This window comes from Rattus norvegicus, chromosome X (assembly GCF_036323735.1).
Source record: "Rattus norvegicus strain BN/NHsdMcwi chromosome X, GRCr8, whole genome shotgun sequence".
In the NCBI taxonomy this organism is placed as follows: Eukaryota; Metazoa; Chordata; class Mammalia; order Rodentia; family Muridae; genus Rattus; species Rattus norvegicus.
This window is the reverse complement of record NC_086039.1, coordinates 123,519,218-123,547,081: the sequence shown is the minus strand read 5'-3', so window position 1 is coordinate 123,547,081 and position 27,864 is coordinate 123,519,218. Positions and strand designations below refer to the sequence as shown.

At 37.3% G+C, this 27,864-nt stretch overlaps 1 long non-coding RNA gene across 1 annotated transcript; it reads right to left on the bottom strand.

Annotated features, from left to right (window-relative positions):
- Positions 1-57: 57 nt before the first annotated feature.
- On the bottom strand, positions 58-18,693 carry LOC134484089 (uncharacterized). Its single transcript, XR_010061441.1, has 3 exons — positions 18,636-18,693; positions 16,217-16,358; positions 58-259 (listed from the first exon to the last, which is right to left on the bottom strand). It is a non-coding gene; the product is annotated as an uncharacterized LOC134484089 (long non-coding RNA).
- Positions 18,694-27,864: the final 9,171 nt, after the last annotated feature.

Here is a 27,864-nt window from a genome sequence, read left to right as displayed (position 1 = left end):
CCCATATCATGTCCCTCTGATGTAAAGGGAAAATAAACCCCTGTACCAACTCAACCATTAAAAAGTTTTGTGTGCTGTTTATTATTATACCTCATGTATATATCTATATGAAGAAGATGAAAAGGTCCTCCTCTTCTGCAGCTCCATGAGACAAAAAAAGAGAAATCTTCATCATTTTGCTGGTTGAAATGGAACTTACCCTCTCATTGGGAGTAGGGAGATTCAGAAGTGGCATTGGTACAGACCTATAATCACCTAGCTGGAAAGTCAAAGAAAAAATAGATCAAGCCATGGTCACTACCACAGATAGCTTGGATGTACTCCAATGAGAAAGGATCACCCTTTGTTGAGTAGTACTACAAAATAGAGGGGCTCTGGACCTCTTCAGAGCAGAGCAGGGGGCAACTTGTGTCATCCTGGGAGAGTAATTTTGTTTCTACTTAAAGGAAATGGTATTGGTTGAACAAAATAATAATACCTTTCACAAATTCTTTAACAATTTAAGGTATCAATATGCTTTCAATGACCCTACAGCCTGATAAATGAAACCCCTCATTGCCTGGGTTTGCCCCTGATAGGCCTGATGACAGCCATTGGAGCTATTCTCCTTTGGATAGATGCCCCATATCTTCTACAGTTTCTCAGAAAATAAGTTCCTAATATATCCAAAGCCACTACCAACCAAGCTTTGGTACAAAATGTAGCTATTCCCACAGATTATGTTGGCACATATGATGACATGACCCCATTATAAAAAACAAATGGGGGGGAATGTGGATTCCAAAGCCAGATGAGGGACATTAGAGTGCTGCCCATGAACCACACAACTCTAAGAGGGCACAGCAGGAGTGATGCTGCTTGCTACACAAATCAGGCTTGGATTTACTCAACTTCATTGAGACAAAGACCACATCTTGGTAGAAATAGATGATAAAACCATCTTTTTCCCAGCCATAGTATTGCTTTCAATTAAATCATACGACCTGCAGTCTGCTAATGTAGCTGATACACTTGAAAAGCTCCTTCCTCAGCATCAGCACTCCCTCCCTTGTGCTTTTTCTCCCACCTCCCTACTCAAGGTATATAAACTAGTCCTCCTATTTCAATAAACAACCTGTCCTCAACACAGTCTCCCTGATAGTTTATACTCACTGCACTCACCACCACCAGAAACTCTGCTCCCCAGCTCCTCTGTATCCTGAAACTGCTGGTAAGCAATGTACAGAGGCTGGGGACCCATATATATATATACATATATATATATACATATATATATACATACATACAGGCAAATAACATATACACATGCATATGTGCACACACACACACATGTGCTCATGTGCATGCACACACACACACAGATACACACACAGAACACACATAGGCATATATGCTCATGCACACTGTTTTTTACTGTGCATTTCCCACTGTATGGCCATACTCACAAACTGCCTTCTAACTGTTTATGTTTGTACTCTGAGGTTTGTGCTTTCATTTTGTCAGAGAAGCTTCTTTATGCAGTGTTCAGTGATTAGCGCAGAGAATCATAACTGGTCAAATTATTGAGAATATGTGGTTATGAGTGCATAGCCATCATCAGTAGATCATCTTCCTCCATCTAAAGCTCAAGAAACATCAAGGAACAGGGAGTAGAAAAAATGAAAGAGCCGTAGACTGTGGAGTCGAGCTGTGAAATGCTGTGGACGTGACATGATTGCTGCGCATACCAACTCACACACTTGATGGTGCCTGCCCAAGCCTAGATTAAGACAGTAGAAACTCCACCACTAGTGAAGCTATTAGCAACTGCTGAGGGGAGGGACAGAAGAATCACTTTTTATTAGTGCAGTCTCCACCACGGATTACTCATATCCTAGTAGATGGTCATGCACTCGTGTTCACATGGTCAGCACTAATTGTGCTCAATGAGATAATAATTAAAAAAGCAAAAATAAAAGTATACATTTCAGGGAGCAGTCACCAGAGAGAGGCTGGAGAGAGAAAAAGAAATGAGGAACATGATGTAATTATATTTAATTTAAAGCACACCAAAGTGATGATTATGATGGTGATCAAAGAGGATATGAAGAACAGGAAACAACAAGGGTTTTCCTAAGTAGTGTTGGATAAAAGTAGAGCAGGGAAGATATAATAAAATTACAATAGTTTTATGAAATTTTCAAAAATTAATGTAAAATATTATAAAATATTAATAATGCCCATTTTAGATTAAATTACTACAAAAGATGCATTACATGTATTTTATCACATGTTTTAATGGTTACTATAACTTCTCAAAAAGAATAAAATGCATACACAATTAATTAGTGAAAGAATAGACTTCAGGGAAATGATTCAATAGGTAAAAACATTGTCTACCTAAGCCCAAAGGCCTGATTTGGATTCATGGATCCCACATAAAAAGCCCTATGTGGTGGCAGGCACCTGTAATCTTAGCACTCCTGTGGAATGATGGGAGGATTGCAGCAGCAGAAACAAGGAGTAGACATCACCAAGGTGAAAAGTGAGAACCTACTACCAAGAGGTGACTTCTGGTTTTCATATGTTCTTAGTGGCACATAGAAAGAAAGGAAGAAAAGAAAAGTAAATTTCCTTGTTTGTCCAGCTCCTGATGTGGACAAAACCTCAGGAATAAAGCACACTACTTTGTGATGCTTGGGCCACTGAGGAAACCTAGACGTAAATAAAAATAAAATCCTAGATTTAAAGAAAAAATGTAAACAAAATCGGTGGGACATGAAGAAGGCACTTTTAAAAGAATTTTTTCTATTATAAAGTGCCTAAATCAATAACTGAGATAGCTCAAATTAGGAATTTAATGATGCAGTTTAAGAGTCTTGGCGAAACAAGAAGCAGTCTAATACCCCAAAGAGTAAGTGGAATGTAGATATCAAAATCATGGCTAAAATTGATGAAATAGAAAGAACAATATAATACAAAGAATCAATGAAATGAAAAGTTTAAAAGAATAAACAAGACTGACAAACCCTTACCCAAACTAAGCAACAGAAAGAAAAGAAAGTTAAAGTACAAATGAAAAGGGAGATGTTGTAATAGATACCAGTGAAATGTACTTTTAGTATTATGTTCCATCTAAGTTTAAAATCCCAAAGAAATTTCTTCATACTTATAACATCCAATATTAAGCTAAGATGGAATAATTTAAACAAAAATATAACAAAGTGAAAGTTGCTAGGAATATACTATATTGTCCACTAATAGATAAAAAGTTTAAAAATATGGTATATGTACAGAATGGAATATTAGTAAGCTATGAAGAAATATGAAGTTACAAAATTTGCAGGCAAATTGGTATAACTAGAATAAATTATACTGATAGAGACAACTTAGGCCCAGAAAGACAAATGCCATATATTCTCTCTCATATGCAGATCTTAGGTTCAAATACAATAATGTTTAACTTGAAGAACAGAATCTAGAAAGAAATCTTTTGTGGGGAGAGATGTTAAAGTAGAAGGAATTATAGGTTATAGGCAAAGGGAAAAAAGTAAAATGATTAGTTTAATGAAAAGGATTAAAATGAGCAAAATGGGAGTATTGAGACAATTAGTGAGAGAAGGAATGGTGTAATTCAAAGGAAAGAGGTATAAAAAGACATATAGAAGGCACCCCAACTTTGAAAAACTATGAAGGGAAAGTAGAAACCATGCAAACTGAAAGAAGAGGCTATCAACCAAAGAGATTTCCCAGAGTTCCCAGGGACTAAAGCACCAACTAAAGAGTACACATGGAATGACCCATGCCTCCAGCTGCCTATGTAGCAGAGGATGGCCTTGTTTGGCATCAATGGAAGGAGAGACCCTTGGTCCTGTCAAGGATTAATGCCCCAGTGTAGGGGAATGCCAGGCCAGTGAGGTGGGAGTGGGCAAGTGGATGGGTGAACACCCTCATAGAGGCAAGGGGAGGGGGATGGGGTAGGGGGTTCCCCCTCTGGAAAAGGAAAACATTTGAAATGTAAATAAATAAAATACATAATATAAAATATGTGGACATGGCAAGAAATAAGGCACAGGGGAGAGTTAGTAGGTTAACAAAAATTAAAGATCTATGAAAAAACTTTATGGAAACCTACTAGCTAGTAAGATAACTTCAAAATACAACTTTTTATAAAATGTTCAATTAGAAAGTTCTTAAAAAGGTGGATAATGACATTCCCAGAAGACAAGACTTATTAAATGAAAACTGCAGTAGAAGGCAAAGGATACCTCTCAATGGTTTATTGCTCATCGAGGTACCAGGGGTCTCCAAAAGAACACAGATTACTGCTATTGTCCTTGTTCACTTAAGTTAACCACACTGTATGACTATTTCTTAAGATGCCATAGTTTTGGCTCTAGGACATGAATAAATAAATCATAAAATGATCAGGAAACTGCCTTCCTGCTGACTTTCTTTCATAATTTCAGAAGGTGTTATGCAAGGTGCTTTCAAAGAAAAGATATTATGGTCCCACCTATTATGGTACTGAATCTTGCAAGGTGAAGTATTGACATACAAGGCAAGATGTGTCTCCCAGTGCAACAGTAGCACAACTATTGTGGAAAAACTACTTCTGATTGTACTTGAGGACTCCTCCACAAGATGGAAATTCGTGCCTAGTATTATTAACCCCTGTCACAAGCCATGAGACCTAGTATAAAAATGTCTATTATTATTTTGCTAAATAGTCATGCTATCAGATTGTAAGCCAAATATTTATTTATGTTTACACTCATAGACCTGGGCCACTTTCCACCTCGGTCAGATATTCTTTTGCAATGGGAAGCAGTGTATAGAGATATTCATAACTAGACAAAGGGCTAAGAAAAGAGACTGAGTGCTCAGTCCTAATGAAGAAATCTATGTTATTTCCCTTATCAAAAAGTTTCAAGGAATATTTTAGAAGAATAGGCAGAAGTAACGAAAGAGCTGCTGGATGGGTAGGAGTACTAAGAAATGTTCTCTTGTGGACATGAGGAACTATCACAACCATGAACTTAGCCCAGGTGTGGTTATATGTACAAGATCTACATAAAATGAAGCTCATTAATATATTGACATAGCATATGTGATAAGTCCTCTTCATTTACTAAGAAGCTATCGATAAGCACCATGGGTGTGAGTCATTCTTTTTTGAGGATGTTGCCAATGAAGGGATGCCTATGCTCCAGTGGTATGGTCCCATGAGAGGATGTGGGGATGATCCAAATCACCCATGCATATATGGTCAGAAGTGACTGGACTTAGGAGGCTATGAAAATAAAATTAGTATGTGGTATTGTGGAAGAACTGGAAAGGAATATGAAAAGGAATACACACACACACATACACACACACACACACATATATATATGTGTGTGTATATATATATGTGTGTATATATACATATACATAGTCATATTTTACTTTATATTAATATGTCATTCTCAATACAGAAAGAATAAAAATTCAAAGGAACTTAAAATAGAAAAGTACCTCAAGATAAAATAACTGGTCAAACATGAGCTGAACAAGAAAGACACATCAGACATGCCAAAGTAGATGGGAAAAAGACCCCGAGGCCTCCAATCTATACAAAGAACTGCAGGTAACTAAGGAATGCTAAGGGGAGAAATAATATTCCCAAGGGAAGAGTACGCCACTTGGTTTTCCAGTACCAAATTGTCATTCTTGACAACATACATACATGTAACATTATACATACTAAGTCAGTTATGCTTGTGATATATATATGTGTGTGTGTGTGTGTGTGTGTGTGTGTGTGTGTACATAATAAAAATTAATGAAAAAAGAGGCCATTGTTTTGAAAGAGAATAAGGAGGGGCATATAGGAGAGGTTAAAGGAAAGAAAAGGAAGATAGAAATGTAATTATGATTTCAAAAATTAAATTAAATAATGAAATAAATTCTGACAGAAATATACATTTACAATGGTTTTCAAGAGATTAGATGTCAGAATATTCAACATTAATTGAGATTTAAGATTCTTCTAAAAAAATGAATACCAGATTACTACCAATATAACTAATCCTTTAGTCAGTTGCATGGGAGCTTCTAGAAAGCATAATATCTTCAGATATTGTACAATACTGAAGAGATATTTTAAGGCACAAATTCTACTTAGTCTTCCGAAATTTCCTCATACACTTCATTTTTAAAACCACATTTATCTTAAATATAGCATTTATAACACTGTCAAGTTAATTCAACTTGTGCTAAATATGTTCGTAATTGAAATAGAATTATACCAACCTCCTCTCTCCTTTTCCTCCTTCTAACCTCCGTTCAGCTCTTCTCCTGCAAACTTCTAACATGGTCCCTATACTCTCAAGTTGATAGCTCCTTTTTCTTTGATTATTTTTGTTACATGAATGTTTCTGTATGTTTGTTCATTTATGTTTGTGTGTGACTGAATATAATGTTTGTCTTTGCACACACATAAACACACACACATTCTTCATGGTCTCATTTTGTTGTTTGTGTATATAGTTTTAAGGCTGACCACTCTACAATGGACAACCAATAAGAAAGCTCATTTCTGGGAAAGGCTAATGCATTTTATATATTTAATGCAGTTAATTCCATTTCAAACATTCTTATTAAAAGCATTAAGTGGAAAATATGTTTACCTAGATCAAATAATCAATATTTTACTCTCTTCAGGATCATTTTCCACTGTATATTATGAACAATTTTGTTGTAACTGATTATGTATGGTCTCTAGTTAACAATATAAGACAGTTTATTAATGACCTTGACTTTCATTTTCACTAGTACTTTTCATTCTTGAACTTTTATTTTCTTGGTAATATGTTGAGAAGTTACTTTTATGTCTTCCCTTGGCATTAGTCCTATAATTGATTGCCTGATACAAAGTGCTCAAACCTGAAAATATATACAACCCTGAGAGGAACAACAAATTTTATTTTACATTTTACATTTTTATTTTACATTTTTATTTACATATGAGTGTACAACAATAATAACTAAAGAAAAATCTGATATAATTTTCTAACCCAGTCAGATCCTGAATACCTTTTACCAGAGTCTAGCCACTTAAGTCCACCAGATCCACCCTCCCAGGTACCCTCTTCATCCGTTTGATCTATTCCCAAACTGTAGGCTTGAAACAGGAGGTAAATCCTATACACTAGCCTAGTGCACTTTGTCTACCCGACTTCTTTCTGGCTAAGTCATTTCCAAAATCTAAGCTCAATCCAGCCCATATATTTTGTGCTGTACTCGAACCTGTTGTGCTGATCTCAGACACAGAACCAACAAAATAGTCCCTAAGTTCCAATGTCATTGTAAAATTCAAGCAATGAGAAAGATCAAGGTATTGGAAAGCCATCAGTTCTTCAGAAATGTTTGCCAATGACACTTACCTCGATGGACTCCAAAATACAGAATTTAAAAGAACAATCACAATATTTGGAATGTAAATAAATAAAATAATCAAATCAGAATAAACACATCAATTCACTCAAAAACCTTTTCAGAAAAGAATTCAAGACATAGAGGAACAGCTCAGTATACTTAAGGAAGAAGAACTAAAAATGAATAAGTGCCTGAGCGATTCCCAAGAAAGCATAAACATAAATCTGGGGGAAATGATGAAGACAATCCACGTTTTGAAAATGGAACTCAATAATAATGAGAAACATTGAAGACTACTCAAGCTGAAATTAAGATGAAATTGAATTAGCAAAAAACAAACAAACAAACAAAAAAAGATACAGAACTCAAAAAGATCCACAAGCTGAAGGCCCAAATGAGGATACCTCAGTCCCACTTGGGAGGGAGAAGAAAGCAACCACAAGTTAGGAGGAAGAAATAGGGGAAAGAAAAGGGATAGAGTAGGGGAAGAGGGGAACATGATATGGTATTAGGTGGGGTAAAAAGACTGAATCCCTGAAGACCAGAAGAAAGAATGGAAACAGGTGTCCTCAGGAAGAAGGAGGTTGGATGGACTCTCTAGAATGCACCAAAGACCTAGGAAGTGAGAGACCCTTAAGACTCAAAGTGATGACCCTAGATGAAATGCCCTACAGTGGGGAGAGGAAACTTATTGAACCCACCACCAGCAGAAAGACAGGGCATCAAGGAAGGGGTGGGGTTGCTATCCCACAGTCAAAGCTCTGAACTGTCTGAAAAAATGCAGGGACGGAAATGGAGAAGAGCCTAAGGAAAAGAAGGCACAAAGTGGGATCCAGCTGAAGGGGAGGCCTCAAGACCTGACATCATTGCTGAAGCTATGAGGCATTCACAAAAAAGGACCTACCATGACTGCCCTCAGAATGACCAAACAAGCATTTGAAAGAGTCAGATGAAGATATGTGCACCCAACCAATGAATGGAAGGTGCTGACCCCTCTGGTTGAATGAGGTCAATTAACCTGGACCCCCAAGATCTCTCAGACTCTGGATCACCAATGAGACAGCATACGCCAGCTGAGATGAGGCCTCCAACACATATATAGCAGAGGACTACCAGGTCTGAGTTCAGTCAGAGAAGATGCACCTAATCCTCAAGAGACTAGAGGACCCAGGAAGTTTAGAGGTCTGGTAGGGTGAGTGAGGTGGGGACATCCTTGTGGAGACCTGGGTAGGGGGAACAGGGATGAGGTATGGGATGTGAAATAGTCAGTGGGTGGTCCGGGAGGGAAATAAAATCTGGAGTGTAAAAATAAATAAAATAATTAATTTTAAAAAAGACAGACTGGGAAGTCCCACACCCGCGGATCCCGGCCCGCAGCAGCTCTCTGCTCCCAGACCCGGTGAGAGAGAGACCCAACCGCCTGGTCAGGTGGGCACTCCTGAGGCTGCAGAGCGGAAGAGACCACCAACACTGCTCACCCCTGCCCACATCCCTGGCCCAAGAGGAAACTGTATAAGGCCTCTGGGCTCCCGTGGGGGAGGGCCCAGGAGCGGCAGGACACCTGCCTGAGACACCGCCGGAACCTGAAAGAAACAGACAGGATAAACAGTTCTCTGCACCCAAATCCCGTGGGAGGGAGAGCTAAACCTTCAGAGAGGCAGACAAGCCTGGGAAACCAGAAGAGACTGCTCCCTGCACACACATCTCGGACACCAGAGGAAAAAGCCAAAGACCATCTGGAACCCTGGGGCACTGAAGCTCCCGGAAGGGGCGGCACAGATCTTCCTGGTTGCTGCCACTGCAGAGAGCCCCTGGGCAGCACCCCACGAGCGAACTTGAGCCTCAGGACCACAGGTAAGACCAAATTTTCTGCTGCAAGAAAGCTGCCTGGTGAACTCAAGACACAGGCCCACAGGAACAGCTGAAGACCTGTAGAGAGGAAAAACTACACGCCCGAAAGCAGAACACTCTGTCCCCATAACTGACTGAAAGAGAGGAAAACAGGTCTACAGCACTCCTGACACACAGGCTTATAGGACAGTCTAGCCACTGTCAGAAATAGCAGAACAAAGTAACACTAGAGATAATCTGATGGCGAGAGGCAAGCGCAGGAACCCAAGCAACAGAAACCAAGACTACATGCCATCATCGGAGCCCAATTCTCCCACCAAAACAAACATGGAATATCCAAACACACCAGAAAAGCAAGATCTAGCTTCAAAATCATATTTGATCATGATGCTGGAGGACTTCAAGAAAGACATGAACACACTTAGGGAAACACAGGAAAACATTAATAAACAAGTAGAAGCCTACAGAGAGGAATCGCAAAAATCCCTGAAAGAATTCCAGGAAAACAAAATCAAACAGTTGAAGGAATTAAAAATGGAAATAGAAGCAATCAAGAAAGAACACATGGAAACAACCCTGGATATAGAAAACCAAAAGAAGAGACAAGGAGCTGTAGATACAAGCTTCACCAACAGAATACAAGAGATGGAAGAGAGAATCTCAGGAGCAGAAGATTCCATAGAAATCATTGACTCAACTGTCAAAGATAATGTAAAGCGGAAAAAGCTACTGGTCCAAAACATACAGGAAATCCAGGACTCAATGAGAAGATCAAACCTAAGGATAATAGGTATAGAAGAGGGTGAAGACTCCCAGCTCAAAGGACCAGTAAATATCTTCAACAAAATCATAGAAGAAAACTTCCCTAACCTAAAAAAGGAGATACCCATAGACATACAAGAAGCCTACAGAACTCCAAATAGATTGGACCAGAAAAGAAACACCTCCCGTCACATAATTGTCAAAACACCAAACGCACAAAATAAAGAAAGAATGTTAAAAGCAGTAAGGGAAAAAGGTCAAGTAACATATAAAGGGAGACCTATCAGAATCACACCAGACTTCTCGCCAGAAACTATGAAGGCCAGAAGATCCTGGACTGATGTCATACAGACCCTAAGAGAACACAAATGCCAGCCCAGGTTACTGTATCCAGCAAAACTCTCAATTAACATTGATGGAGAAACCAAGATATTCCATGACAAAACCAAATTTACACAATATCTTTCTACAAATCCAGCACTACAAAGGATAATAAATGGTAAAGCCCAACATAAGGAGGCAAGCTATACCCTAGAAGAAGCAAGAAATTAATCGTCTTGGCAACAAAACAAAGAGAGTGAAAGCACACAAACATAACATCACATCCAAATATGAATATAAAGGGAAACAATAATCACTATTCCTTAATATATCTCAATATCAATGGCCTCAACTCCCCAATAAAAAGACATAGATTAACAAACTGGATACGCAACGAAGACCCTGCATTCTGCTGCCTACAGGAAACACACCTCAGAGACAAAGACAGACACTACCTCAGAGTGAAAGGCTGGAAAACAACTTTCCAAGCAAATGGTCAGAAGAAGCAAGCTGGAGTAGCCATTCTAATATCAAATAAAATCAATTTCCAACTAAAAGTCATCAAAAAAGATAAGGAAGGACACTTCATATTCATCAAAGGAAAAATCCACCAAGATGAACTCTCAATCCTAAATATCTATGCCCCAAATACAAGGGCACCTACATACGTAAAAGAAACCTTACTAAAGCTCAAAACACACATTGCACCTCACACAATAATAGTGGGAGATTTCAACACCCCACTCTCATCAATGGACAGATCATGGAAACAGAAATTAAACAGTGATGTCGACAGACTAAGAGAAGTCATGAGCCGAATGGACTTAACGGATATTTATAGAACATTCTGTCCTAAAGCAAAAGGATATACCTTCTTCTCAGGTCCTCATGGTACTTTCTCCAAAATTGACCATATAATTGGTCAAAAAACGGGCCTCAACAGGTACAGAAAGATAGAAATAATCCCATGGGTGCTATCGGACCACCACGGCCTAAAACTGGTCTTCAATAACAATAAGGGAAGAATGCCCACATATACGTGGAAATTGAACAATGCTCTACTCAATGATAACCTGGTCAAGGAAGAAATAAAGAAAGAAATTAAAAACTTTTTAGAATTTAATGAAAATGAAGATACAACATACTCAAACTTATGGGACACAATGAAAGCTGTGCTAAGAGGAAAACTCATAGCGCTGAGTGCCTGCAGAAAGAAACAGGAAAGAGCATATGTCAGCAGCTTGACAGCACACCTAAAAGCTCTAGAACAAAAAGAAGCAAATACACCCAGGAGGAGTAGAAGGCAGGAAATAATCAAACTCAGAGCTGAAATCAACCAAGTAGAAACAAAAAGGACCATAGAAAGAATCAACAGAACCAAAAGTTGGTTCTTTGAGAAAATCAACAAGATAGATAAACCCTTAGCCAGACTAACGAGAGGACACAGAGAGTGCGTCCAAATTAACAAAATCAGAAATGAAAAGGGAGACATAACTACAGATTCAGAGGAAATTCAAAAAATCATCAGATCTTACTATAAAAACCTATATTCAACAAAATTTGAAAATCTTTAGGAAATGGACAATTTCCTAGACAGATACCAGGTATCGAAGTTAAATCAGGAACAGATAAACCAGTTAAACAACCCCATAACTCCTAAGGAAATAGAAGCAGTCATTAAAGGTCTCCCAACCAAAAAGAGCCCAGGTCCAGACGGGTTTAGTGCAGAATTCTATCAAACCTTCATAGAAGACCTCATACCAATATTATCCAAACTATTCCACAAAATTGAAACAGATGGAGCCCTACCGAATTCCTTCTACGAAGCCACAATTACTCTTATACCTAAACCACACAAAGACACAACAAAGAAAGAGAACTTCAGACCAATTTCCGTTATGAATATCGACGCAAAAATACTCAATAAAATTCTGGCAAACCGAATTCAAGAGCACATCAAAACAATCATCCACCATGATCAAGTAGGCTTCATCCCAGGCATGCAGGGATCCTTTAATATACGGAAAACCATCAACGTTATCCATTATATAAACAAACTGAAAGAACAAAACCACATGATCATTTCATTAGATGCTGAGATAGCATTTGACAAAATTCAACACCCCTTCATGATAAAAGTCCTGGAAAGAATAGGAATTCAAGGCACATACCTAAACATAGTAAAAGCCATATACAGCAAACCAGTTGCTAACATTAAACTAAATGGAGAGAAACTTGAAGCAATCCCACTAAAATCAGGGACTAGACAAGGCTGCCCACTCTCTCCCTACTTATTCAATATAGTTCTTGAAGTTCTAGCCAGAGCAATCAGACAACAAAAGGAGATCAAAGGGATACAGATCGGAAAAGAAGAGGTCAAAATATCACTATTTGCAGATGACATGATAGTATATTTAAGTGATCCCAAAGTTCCACCAGAGAACTACTAAAGCTGATAAACAACTTCAGCAAAGTGGCTGGGTATAAAATTAACTCAAATAAATCAGTTGCCTTCCTCTATACAAAAGAGAAACAAGCGGAGAAAGAAATTAGGGAAACGACACCCTTCATAATAGACCCAAATAATTTAAAGTACCTCGGTGTGACTTTAACCAAGCAAGTAAAAGATCTGTACAATAAGAACTTCAAGACACTGAGGAAAGAAATTGAAGAAGACCTCAGAAGATGGAAAGATCTCCCATGCTCATGGATTGGCAGGATTAATATAGTAAAAATGGCCATTTTACCAAAAGCAATCTACAGATTCAATGCAATCCCCATCAAAATACCAATCCAATTCTTCAAAGAGTTAGACAGAACAATTTGCAAATTCATCTGGAATAACAAAAAACCCAGGATAGCTAAAGCTATCCTCAACAATAAAAGTACTTCAGGGGGAATCACTATCCCTGAACTCAAGCAGTATTACAGAGCAATAGTGATAAAAACTGCATGGTATTGGTACAGAGACAGACAGATAGACCAATGGAATAGAATTGATGACCCAGAAATGAACCCACACACCTATGGTCACTTGATTTTTGACAAAGGAGCCAAAACCATCCAATGGAAAAAAAGATAGCATTTTCAGGAAATGGTGCTGGTTCAACTGGAGGGCAACATGTAGAAGAATGCAGATCGATCCATGCTTATCACCCTGTACAAAGCTTAAGTCCAAGTGGATCAAGGACCTCCACATCAAACCAGACACACTCAAACTAATAGAAGAAAAACTAGGGAAGCATCTGGAACACATGGGCACTGGAAAAAATTTCCTGAACAAAACACCAATGGCTTATGCTCTAAGATCAAGAATCGACAAATGGGATCTCATAAAACTGCAAAGCTTCTGTAAGGCAAAGGACACTGTGGTTAGGACAAAACGGCAACCAACAGATTGGGAAAAGATCTTTACCAATCCTACAACAGATAGAGGCCTTATATCCAAAATATACAAAGAACTCAAGAAGTTAGACCGCAGGGAAACAAATAACCCTATTAAAAAATGGGGTTCAGAGCTAAACAAAGAATTCACAGCTGAGGAATGCCGAATGGCTGAGAAACACCTAAAGAAATGTTTCACATCTTTAGTCATAAGGGAAATGCAAATCAAAACAACCCTGAGATTTCACCTCACACCAGTGCGATTGGCTAAGATCAAAAACTCAGCTGACAGCAGATGCTGGCGAGGATGTGGAGAAAGAGGAACACTCCTCCATTGTTGGTGGGATTGCAGACTGGTAAAACCATTCTGGAAATCAGTCTGGAGGTTCCGCAGAAAATTGGACATTGAACTGCCTGAGGATCCAGCTATACCTCTCTTGGGCATATACCCAAAAGATGCCTCAACATATAAAAGAGACACGTGCTCCACTATGTTCATCGCAGCCTTATTTATAATAGCCAGAAAATGGAAAGAACCCAGATGCCCTTCAACAGAGGAATGGATACAGAAAATGTGGTACATCTACACAATGGAATATTACTCAGCTATCAAAAACAACGAGTTTATGAAATTCGTAGGCAAATGGTTGGAACTGGAAAATATCATCCTGAGTGAGCTAACCCAATCACAGAAAGACATACATGGTATGCACTCATTGATAAGTGGCTATTAGCCCAAATGCTTGAATTACCCTAGATCCCTAGAACAAACGAAACTCAAGAGGGATGATCAAAATGTGAATGCTTCACTCCTTCTTTAAATGAGGAAAAAGAATACCCTTGGAGGGAAGGGAGAGGCAAAGATTAAAACAGAGACTGAAGGCACACCCATTCAGAGCCTGCCCCACATGTGGCCCATACATATACAGCCACCCAATTAGACAAGATGGATGAAGCAAAGAAGTGCAGACCGACAGGAGCCGGATGTAGATCTCTCCTGAGAGACACAGCCAAAATACAGCAAATACAGAGGCGAATGCCAGCAGCAAACCACTGAACTGAGAATAGGTCCCCTATTGAAGGAATCAGAGAAAGAACTGGAAGAGCTTGAAGGGGCTCGAGACCCCAAAAGTACAACAATGCCAAGCAACCAGAGCTTCCAGGGACTAAGCCACTACCTTAAGACTATACATGGACTGACCCTGGACTCTGACCCCATAGGTAGCAATGAATATCCTAGTAAGAGCACCAGTGGAAGGGGAAGCCCTGGGTCCTGCTAAGACTGAACCCCCAGTGAACTAGAGTGTTGGGGGGAGGGCGGCAATGGGGGGAGGGTTGGGAGGGGAACACCCATGAGGAAGGGGAGGGGGGAGGGGGATGTTTGCCTGGAAAGCGGGAAAGGGAATAACACTCGAAATGTATATAAGAAATACTCAAGTTAATAAAAAAAAAAAAGAAAAAAAAAGACAGACTTGCAAACATCAATACTTGAACTAGAAAACTCACAAGAAAGCCCTATATGTAGAACATATCAAGCTGAAGACAGAATACATTGATCTATAGATGAGCTAGACCAAAGAAAGGAATATGGTAACAAAACCTACAGGACACAAATATTCAGGAAATGTTGGAAATCATAAAAAAATTAAAATGTCAAATTAAAGAATAGATGAGGTAAAAAAATCCCAACTGAATGGCATAGGCCAGACATTCAACATAATCATTGAAGAAATATCCCCAAAGTAAGTAAAGGAATGTCCATACACATACAGGAAGAATATGGAACATTCATTAAACACAAAAATACAAGGCAAGGCAAGAAATTTCCTAAAGCACATTATAGTTAAAGCACTAATTATACAAAGAAAACAGAAGGCAGATAGAAAACCATATAATCGTAGTTTAAAAAAATGCATGTCATATATCAAGAAAAAACCGTTCTGTAGTCCAGGTTGGCCTTGAATTCATGTATATCGTCCTAAAGAAGGAAAATGTTTCTATGATTAAACAGCCTACAAAATTTATACTTATAAGACCACATGCAGAGAATAGGTTAGAATCTTTGTCTACTGTAAATCTGAGAGAACATTAAGGTCCATAATATATAACTAACTTAAATACAAAACAATAAAACAAAAAGGCCCTTAAAGGCAAAGAACCCATTCAAAAATGGAATATGAACAGAGAGTCTCAAAATAGAAAATAAAATTAGCTAATGAATATCTCAAATAATGTTCAGTATCCCTACCAACTAGGAAAATTTAGATCAAAACATCTTTAAGATTTCAAATTACCCTAGTCAGAATGGGAAACATAAAAAAAGACAACTTACAAATAAGTCTGGGACAGTAGGGGGAAAGAAAACCCTTCTTCATTGTTAATGGATTACAGATTAAAAGCAGACAGTGTGCAAATGAGTGGGGACAACGCTCAAAACATTGAAACTAAATTTAATGTTATATATCTATACAGTTGTTCAGCAGATGCCCAAAGAACTCACCAAACTCACCATCCTCCTGTGCAGACACTTGCTTAGCCATGCTCATTGTCACTCTGCTCACAATATTCAGGGAATGGGAATGAGGTAAATGTCCTTCAACTGATGGTTAATGAAAATTATATATATATACACACTGTACACACTGTAAAGAAAAATGAAATAATGAGAACTGAAAATAAATAGAACTAGAAGATAACATATTGGGTAAGTTAACACAGACCTTGCAAAACAAATACCATATGATCTCTCTCATATGTAGCTCCTAGTTCCAAATCTTTAGATCTGAGTATACAATGTGGAACAATAGAGAGGATAGTAGTATACAAATGATTTGAATAAGAAAATTAGAAGAAGGTAGAAGGGCTTCATTAGGAAGGGAAGGAAGTCAAAACAGTAAGGGTATCTGAAAAAAATCAAAAGATACATGGGAGAGGTTGTAAGGAGGTAATAGAAGGGGCAAGTAATATTACAGTATTTTAGTTTTTAAAATACATTAGAATATATAAATACATAATATAAAATATATAAGTATATAATAGAATTATATAATAAAATGTAATATATGTAAATTATAAATAGACTATAAAATCAAAGGGGATAAGGAATTTGAGAACTAATGGGAAACATGAGAGGGCCTAGGAGGAAGGGTAATTTAGTAAATTCAGTATACATATATGAAAGTTCAAAAATTATTTTATAGACAAGAATGAATATATGATGTTAGGAGATGTGTTTACCAGGGGTCTAGGAGTATTTGGATTTCAGATAATGGGTCATAGATATGACTAAATACATTTTATCAATGTATGAAATTGTAAAACAGAACATAAGCTGAAGTCTACACCTAAATTCCAATACATCATTGAAAATGTCAGAAAACAGACACATTCCTACTGCTTAATATATTATCTCACAACTTCTATTATTTTCATACTAAAACCTGGCTAAAACAATTTGAAAATAATGTTTGCTACTTTTGAATATTAAGCTAAAATTCTCAGCCAAAAAAGGACTATGTTCAAGAATGTAAAAAGAGGAGAATCTTTTGAAAATCATTAAGAGGAAGTATTGTAGCCCCGAAGGTCATAGGAACTCCGCAGGAAGACCATCAGAGTCAAATAACCTGCACCCTTGGGGCTCTCAGATACTGAACCCAAAGAACATACACAGGCTGGACCCAAGCATTCCCACACATATGTAGCAGATATACAGCTTTGTTTTCTTATGGGTCCTGAACAACTGGAGGGAGTAGGGGCTATCCTTAAAGCTGTTGCCTGTAGGTGGGATATGTTCTAGTTGAGCTGCCTTGTCTGGCCTTAATTGGAGAGGAAGCACCTAGTCTTGCAGAAACTTGAAGTGCCAGGGTGTGAGACTACACAGGGGGACCCACCAGCTCTAAGGAGAAGGGGAAAGGAGGATGGGGAAAAGATTATGTGAGGGGTTGACCAGGAGGGGTGAGGGAGCAAGATGTAAAGTGAATAAGAAAATATAAAATTAAATTTAAAAAAGAAAATCTCTTAAACTATGATTCTGATTTATTAATTTGTCCAAGGAAATCAATCAATTTATCTGAACTCTACCACAGAATTGGCCAATTTCTTACCGAAAGAAACCACAGCCTGACCACAAGTTTGTTGTTCAACTACTGTAATAAATTGGTTGTGAGTAATGAAGAAATCTCTAGCTGATCTGATTGAATAGTCTGAACGATCCAGATGCAGAAATGAGCACATAGGACATATATAGTTCCTTATAAACAGTTACATAACATCTAGTACCATGCATGAAGTGTAGATTTTTCAATCTAAATTAGTTCCTAATAGTAACTGTTTAGTCATTTAGTATCTTAACATATATCCCCTTCTTACCTTTGACCTATCTCTTGTCTTGTATGTGCTTACACTTTAAAGTTCTTCAAATACAATAATATAATATGTAGCCATGCCAACAGACTTCATTAGAATACCCGCAGTCAGGGGCTAGAGAGATTCTACAGTAATTAAACGTACTGGCTTATCTCATAGGTTCTATTCCCCAGTCCTCACATCGAAGCTCACAAATTTCTGTAACTCTAGATCCAGATTCAACACCAGATTCTGCCATCTCTGGGCACCAGACAATAATGAATCACACAGAAACACATGCCAAATTTCCATACACATAAAATAACATTTTAAAAATATACCATCAGACTTCTAAAGAAATAGAAATTCTAAGTACCCTATGAAATGGCAATAATGTATACTTATTTATACATCATGTGTATAGAATTAGGTATTAAACCAAACTCAAAAGTAAGACTGATCATTTAGCAAGAATAAAAATTTGAACAATTTGGTTGTCCACTGGAACTAGATGGTAAGGCGCTAATGGAAAATATAACATTTTTAAGATATGAAAAACAAAATCTGTAACTTACCTGAAATCTCTCTGCTAACAAGCTTTCACAATGCAAGCAGGTACTATGAAGACCACTGGGGGAGAAAAAGCATTAATTGCATCATTCACTATTGAACCATACATGCAACAATATTAATCTGTCAGACAAGATATGCTCATTAAGTAAATAGTGGCACCAAAATTATGCCAGGAACCAATTGTTTTAAAATTGATCTGAGGCTTGTTTCATAGCAAATTCATATCTATTACTGTAAATCTAGTCAAACGCCCACAGCTCACTGATATTGTGGAGGGACCCTACTGCTGAAAGGACATGCTGTGTAACTGTCTTCTACATACATGTTTACATACATAGATTAGAGCTACCTTCAACCTTAGCCAGAGAAAGTTTTCTCTGCAGTGGTGAGCACTTCATTCAGAGACTCATAAGTAGTTAAATTACTGAGAATAGAAACTGTTGAATGTGTTCAGACCTAAATGAACATCTATGTCAACCCCAATCAGTGATCTGGGAACATTGTGAAAGAGAGCACGGAAATAATGTAAGATGTAGATAAATGAGAGGAATGTTATAAAATATTGTCTTCTGAACATGATATTGTCATTGCACTCACAATTTTACTATTGCTGGAATTACCTTTATAAGACTAGGCTCAAATCAATGTAACAAACCCCACTAAATTTCCAACAATCACAATACTAGTTGACTTCAGTGTATTACAAAAATACATGACAGCAAGGGGAAAAAGAACATATTGGGGTGATTAGCAGAGTGAGACTGTTGGGGTGCAAATGATAATAATGCCTTGTTTATATGAATGAAAATGTTAAAAATAAAAATATATCCTGTTGAATATTTTGAGCATGTTATTTAATTTTCTGGAAATTCAGACATATTCCTTTTTTTTTTACATTTTGCTTTTAAAACTGCAATGGATGACAGTGTTGGGCTGTTGCTATGGCAATTAAGTAATAGTATATGGCATAACAAAGGTAGTCAGAAATGTGTGGTTCTATCCCTTGCCATTTTGTGTTTTCTGACAGTATACTAGAAAGACTAACACGTGCACCCGCACGTGTGCGCGCACACACACACACACACACACACACACACACACGTGCACACGTGCATGCGCGCACACACACACATATTCACACAGCTTTCTAACCATTTTATAAAATGATGTGAATTCTAATGTGTTTAATTGTCCCTGTATATTAGAAATTAAATTACAGTTGGCTATGAATAATACACTACCCACATTTGATACCAAGTCCCTTCACACAGAAACATATGCCCAGAATATCTTTATTATTTGTTGAGATTCTAGTGGAGAAGCACTGCTCCTGTTCTTTGTGGTTCCTGTCATCTCCTTATACACTGACTAGTTCTGGCAGAACTGATGTTCTGTAGTTCCAATCACCATGAAGAGGCAATTTAGAAAGTCTAATAAATAAACAACCATCCAGCCATGCTCCTTTAGTTGTCACTTCTCGAAATTCAGACAGCAACCATAATTGAAATCTAATTTGCAGAGGAAGGAGGAAATGCAAGAATATTTTGATAGAAAGTTAATTCTACAACTGCATAGTCATGCATAAAGCCCTTTAGATCCTATAGAAGATTAATCTCTGTATAAGAGCTTACACTTTGTTGAATATATTGAGTATGTTCAAAAGAATCACACACAGGATAAGCATAAGATTTAACATACTACACAAAACATTGTTACTGGGATAGTCTTATCTATGGTTTTCTTGCTTTTATACACACCTGATTAGAAGAATTTGGATCATTTATTCAGATTATCTTTTTCAGTGGTATGTATGCATTTAACAACATTGGATACTGTCTTATTTCAGGAAACAGCATATATTTGTTTGCTGTGCAGAATAATAAAGAGAATTATTTCTTCCAGTTTAAAATGTTCGGAAAGTTAACATATAAAAGTTTCTAAATCCAGAGTTCTTTGTCTATCTACATGTGTAACAGATGCTAACTCATATCACAGGACTCTTATGGTACCCAACAAACTCAAGGAAGATTTGAAAATATAAGCATTCTGTCTATTGAACCATCAGTAATAAAGTCTTTTGCCTCTGACCCAAGAATCTCATGTTTTCTTTCAGCTTCTATGAAACTGTGACCAAGGAATATGCAAACCTGAAAGGAATATTAAATATAATACACTTTATAGTTCTTAATTATGTTACTAAAAATTTATAAAATTTCTATAAAATTCAGTACTTTTACTTGTATCAGATAAGTTATATTCATAACTCATGATCCTATTTTTAAATATTAGGATTTTAAAAAGATTAAATTAGATAATAGTTTTAAATGTTATTTATAAAATTAAAATACTATAGAAAATAATGACCATCACTGTCATATCATTTTAGCTACTATTAAAAGCATTTTAATTTTCCCCTTTCTTTGACCCATTGCTCATTCCTCAATAGCTCATTAGTAAAAAAATTTGCTATTGAAATTTTACTCCTTATTAATGTAATACTTGAGAACAATAATAGTTTCCATAATGTTCTCCCTGTTTCGAGTTTAGAAGTCTCAAATTCATTAACTACATTGGAGTCAGAATGAATGTAATAAAAAATATACATTTCCTGTTGAAATTTTCTCTGTCTTCTTATTACACGTTGAGGAAAACATAAAATCAACTGTCTTTAAAATCTTTCATGATCTGGTTTCTGTCCCTCTCAGCAAATTAATACCTATTTACAACAGGATATTACATGTACCTGAAAAAACACACATATTATATATGCATAGATATAATTTCTTTCAGTTTATTAAAAGTACCTTCTTCCTTTTCATATCTGGAATCTGGCATGTGTTCTTTTGTCTGCTTTACATTCCTTCCCAACTTCCAAGTCTTTGTTCATTAACTTACTCTCTCAGCTATTTTTCTATTGCATTGATAAATCATCATACCCAAAGCAACTTATACAAGAAACTGTTTAATTTGGCTTATGGTTTCAGAGGCCTGGAGTTCTTAATGGCTGAAGGAATGAAAAAGTGAGAGCTCACATCTTGATCTACAACTATAAGCAAAGAGAAGGTACACTGAGAATTGCAATATTTTGTATTCTCTCATCCTTCCCCTAGTAACAATCTCCTCCAAAAAACCAAGCCACTTATTGCTTTCTAAATAGCTCCACAAGTTGAGGAACAAGTGTTCAAATAGATGAGCCTATAAGGTCCTTTCCTATTTAAATAACCACATTCCACTCTCCAGCCACCAAAGGCTTGTGGCTATAACATAATGCAAAATGCATTTAGTCCGACTTTAATGGTTCCCCACAGTATTTCAGTCTCAACATTGTTTAAAAGTTCAACTCTTCCCAGATCTCTCTTATTTCCTCACCATGCCAAATCCACACCCTTTCTTGCTCTCTCCAATTAGAAAACAAATAGGCATCTTTAAAGATTAATAATAATCATAAAAATATTAAGCAATAAGTAAGTAAATAAATAAAATCAAACCATACTAGAACCAAGCAAACAGAAAACAATGAGTCATGGAAAACATATAAGAAATACATGTAGACACAGAGATACATAGAAATTTCATAAAAACATAAAACCATAAACCATATATAAGCAAAAGAGACCTATAAGGAAAAAAATCCACTTTTTGAGATTAAAAAACCCATACCAATAACAAGAAAGAATAATATTGAGTTAAATTTATACTGGTTGTCTACTGATGATTTTGGGGCCTGCCCTTAAGTGTGGTTTATATCCCCGGTGAGACTCCATTAGAGAGAACCATTTTTTTTCTTTTTGTGAGTGTTTATGTATTGGAGATAGCATCTGGCTAGGTATGCATGTTTGTGTCCATTTTTCCTCTAAGCAATGGGACCCCATGTGAATTAGACCTATGTAGGTCCAATTTTACTAAAATTAAATTGAATAAAACAGATAATAAGTTCTATCTAATCTGAAATAATGAGCAACACCCTTACTTAGTATTACTTGCACTTGGGGTGTCAAAGTCAGAAAATTCTCTGTAAAATATACTTTCCTTGAAAACCAAATACATTAGAGTTAGGAAGACTTTTGCAATATAGGATTTTCTCTTTGCTGACACATTTCTAATATCTTAATGTTTTATTAAAGTATAGGGCTCATGACTTCAGCATTTTCAGATACCTTAACAAGATTGTCCATCTAGGCATATTTGCTAAGACAATTCTTATGTAACTCCTGTCCCAAGAGTCGGGCATTTTCTTTTCCCGTGAGCTTTGTGCTCTGACTCCAGTTGTTAAGAAAGGATGGAGTAACACTGCTCAAATTCTCTACAATACTTGCCAACTTCCCTCCAGCTAAACTCTCATTAAGGGAGGCCCTATCAGTGGGTTCCATCACATAAGATGACCAACATTTCCTCATTCTGGATTCTGGGCTGCAGGAACAAATTGTTTAATGAATGGGAGAATTGAGCACTCAGCAAGGAGAGAGGTCTGGCTGGCAGACGCTTCCATTTCCTACTGGGCAAATGAAAACAATTTTTTTTTCTAGAGGAGAACAATCTCAAATCCTAGAACTCCATTTGACTATAGATTCCCATAGAGCAAAGGAGCCTTATTATTCTAAGAATAATTGCATCCTTCTGAAAGCTATTTAGAACTCAAAATTATTATAAAAGGATAGGGAAGGATGAATAGAATCACTGGTCATTCAAAATAATATTTTCACTAATAGAGGTATGCCCTTGTGCAGAAAATTACAAAAACATTTCAAGTAGGTGATAGCCTAGAAGTAAATATTGAACCAAACAAATGAACATTTATTTATCAATGTATAAAATGTTATTATTATAAGCACATAAATGTAATAAAAGTGTAGGCAGAAAACTGTACCAAATGAATGATGGGATACAATAAATCTCTTGAAAATCAGAATGTAATGGATCTCATCTGTTCACTAGATAATAGAACAAATGCATCCAAAGTCCAGGAGCTTTAACCTCATTTTCAAATGAAACATTTTATATCTTGGATATAAAATGCCATGGATTCAGCTTAATATGTCATCCTTAAATTTAAATGTCCTGGTGGAAGTGCTTAGGGTCTTTCATGTGTCTCATTGAAAACCATTTGATGCCATATATTTCTCATTCATGAAAATGCTTTATTTAGGTGAATATCTCTACTAGACATAACAGGTCAGTAAATAGTAAGCACAGTAACCATAACTGAATTTTTGTAGTTCCTGCCCTGTGAGAACCCATAGACACCCCCCCCCAAAAAAAAAAAAACAGTAAAGGCCTTTCGCAGTGTGACTGCAGAATTTTCGATTAAGGTCTATTGTCAAAGAATCACATGTTTATCAGAGACAAATCATGTTGGTATTCACCTGAAAGCTTCATCCCTACTGCCTAGCTTGTATGGCACTGGAAGGTACTATGCAAGCTATTGGAGGAGAAAAGCAAGCACTGACCTTATTTAACTGTGTATTCTAAGAGCTATAACAGTAAGCATGCTTGGCAGCTACTGAATGAGGCAGAATTAGGTTTTTCTAAGGATGCTGCCACTCATGGATTGAACAACATTCAGTGGTAGACCACACACCCAAGATCACATGGATAGTACTAATTATACTAAATTGGTTTTTAAAAGATGATACAACATTGGATTGATATGAAAGTGCGTTAGCTGGCTTGGCCCTTGTGGGGACAGAGTGACATGGTTCTTGCCTGTGGAACAGGGCCCCAGAGTGAGCCTCTACGAGTCTCAATGGATGCTGTGGGCATAAGGCTTGTTTGTGTATTAGTGTACATATTTTCTGGACACACTCGCAGTGGAGAACTTCTTCCTTCCAAAAATGCCCTCCCTATTAACTTTAATGACCCCCTGATAATTAGAAACAGCAGGAGTCCAAGAGGCAAGGGTGTGGCTATGTCTTTGCAAATTGGTAAAAGCTGGGACCTTCAGAATAGTCATTAAGGCTATGGGAAAGTGTTCTAAATACATGAGTTTGAAAATACATAACTTCTTAACTATGCAAAATCATAGGAGGGGCTTCACAAATCTAACAGCAACAACATTAACAACAACAACAACAACAACAACACAGCTGTGCTGTGAGGCAACTTGTTAGAAAATTACTAAAGGAATGAGATAAAGTGATTTGGGGAGTGGTGATCTCAGAAGAACTCACCAAGATAAGGATTTTTTAAACAATTACAAAGGCAGATTGATTCCTGAGTTCAGGATCAGCCTAGGACAAAGCAAGGTTAGACTCAGACACCATAGAAATGGAATTTCAGGGCAGTGTCCCACCCATCTATTTTATCTTCTGTGCTTAACACAGGCAAATGGATGGACCTAGAAAATATCCTCCTGAGTGAGGTAACCCAGTCACAAAAGTACATTCATGATATGCACTCACTGATAAGTGGATGTTAGCCCAAAAGTTCAAATTACACAAGATACAATCCACAGACCACATGAAGTTCAAGAAGGAAGACCAAAATGTGGATGCTTCATTCCTTCTTAGAAGAGGGAACAAAATACTCACAAGAGGAAATACGGAGACAAATAGTGGAACAGGAACTGATAAAAATGAGATCCCAAGACTGTCCTACCTGGGGACCCATCCCATATGCAGCCACTAAACCCAGTCACTATTACTGATGCCAAGCAGTGCTTGGTGACAGGAGCGTGATATGGATGTCTCCTGAGAGACTTTGCCAGAGCCCTACTGATACAGGTAAGGATGGGGACTGAACATGGGGTCCCCAAAGAAGGAGTTAGAAAAAGGACTGAGGTAACTGAGGGGTTTGCAGCCCCATTGGAAAAACAACAATATCAACCAAACAGACACCCCAGAGCTACCAGGAACTAATCACCAACCAGAGAGTACACATGGCAACAGCTGCATATGTCAAAGAGGATGGGCCTTTAGCATCAATGGGAGAAAAGGACCTTGGTCCTGTGAAGGCTGGATGGACCATTGTAGGAGAATGCCAGTGTGGGGAGGTGGGAGGGAGTAGGAAGGTGGGGGGAGTACCCTCATGGATGCCATGGATGCTGGGATGGGGAGATGGGATGGGGGTGTGTTTCTGGAGGAGAAATGGAGAAAAAGAATAACATTTAAAATTTAAATAAAGAAAATATTCCATAAAAGAAAAGAAAAAAAGAAAAAAACAAAGACAGATCTCTAAACTCCTGTGCAATGTTAAGAAAAAAAATATGCTCTCTGTCTTATAAGAATCACTGGCTGGGGTGCAAGGATGCTAATTCATAACATGATCAAAGGGAAACCTGCAATAAAAGACAGATTGATATGTAAAAATAAAAGTCTGGACCTATGTTCAGCTTGAGATGAGCTATCCAGAGAATGTTTTAGGATAAAAAGAAAGAACTGCTTGGAAAACACACAACCAACAAGCAGAACATGGACTGAGAGAGCTCTTAGAATAGCAAGCAAGCAGAATATAGACAGAGAAATCTGCAGAGAGAAAGCAGGACATAGAGAGAAGCAGACTGAAAAAACTATGTCAAGCAGAACATTGGCCATCAGTTTGAATCCACTACTTGACTCCAGTCATTCTTTTTTCAGGTCCCAGATAACCATTCTCTCAGAAGCCCTCTCTAAGCCTAGTCTGAAAGGAGGTGGTCAGTCTGGGAAGAATGAGGGAGTTGTGCATATAATAGAAACACATTGTACAAAATTCTCAAAGATCTAGTAAAAATGAAGGAAAATGCCTTCCTTTCATTATGGCTTATATACATAGAGTACTTATATTATCTTGATGAGAAAATTTGACATTTTTACTTCTTGTAAAAACATCACATCTAAGTTTTTATTTATAAAGCAATCATATATTTTCATACAATATCATGTTAACGTGCTTTTAAGTAGTTTCACAAAAGCTGTTATGTTAGAGGCATGCTCCAAGTCTCCACACCTCAATGTATTTCATTCAAGCAATATTATATCTCATGAAAAGTGATTATTCTTTCTACCAGGCCAAGAATTCTAAGTGAATTCCAAGTGAACAAAGTATAAAACTTGGTTGTTTCATGTTATCATTTATTCTTCATAAGTGTTTTTATAATTATGAGAATTTTTTATTCGGTAATTAACACTTAACATATGGTTACCATGTATATATTTAATGATCAAATTGTTAAGTCTTAAAAAAACCGTAGACAAATGGCCAACCAAGGTGCCTATTTAACCTGTTGAATCCGACACTGGCCTCCAGGTTCTCTTAACATTTTCAGAATTGCAAGTACTCTTCAGCCCACGAGCATGTCTTCCCTCACTTTCCCCAGCTTCTTTATTACCAGAAACAGTAGCCATTTTGGCCACATATCCTCTTAGCACTTGACTCCTCTGGATTCTGTTCTTGATTCTGCTTTGAATCTCTCTGCCTATTTGACTCTTTCTTCTTCCATCTATCTTCTCTTTGTTTCTCACTCTCCATCTCTTTCTTCTCTCATGGCCTGGTTCCTTCTGCTACCCTGGTTCAGTCTGGATACTTCCAGATGCCTCTGGCTGGTTTTTCTTCGTCTACAGAAAAACTTTTCCTCAACTATATTTAGGAGCAGTCATGTCTTTTCCACTCACATATCAGAAAAACAAATCTGTCACTTCAGAGACGTGTGATAACTTGTTGATATTTGTAATATTCCAAGTATTTTCTCCATTTACTAGCTATTGTTAATGTAGTAGCAATGAACAAGGTACCTGTTGAGCAAGGAACTGTGGAGCCGTAAGTCAAATTCTTTGGGCATATGATAAGGGGAGGGCTGGGTCTCTTAGCAGATCTACTTTTACCCTTTAGAGTTATTTGCACACTGACTTTCAGAATGTCTGCACACTTAACAATCCCTCCGACAGTAACTGAATATCCAATTTCCTTATATTCCAGATATTTAAACATAGTTTTTAAAAAACTGAAAACTGCAACTACAGTCACAACTAGGAAGTAAAACAAAGGAACACAAACAATATAGTTTAAACTGGGAGGAACAAAATTAATGGGCATTGATAGACACATGTACCTGCAAGTATCAATCTGTATTCTAGCCCCTACATATATGCATATATGGCTGCCCTAATTGGGCTTACCCAGAGCTTCTGTTCCTCAATATTTTAGATCCCATTGAGGAAGAGTCTCCAATTTAATTATGGGTCTGCTAAGAACTTACTTTAAAGAGTTGTTGCTTCTTTTACAAATCCAAGGTCCAGAATTTCCGTATCTTGCATAGTC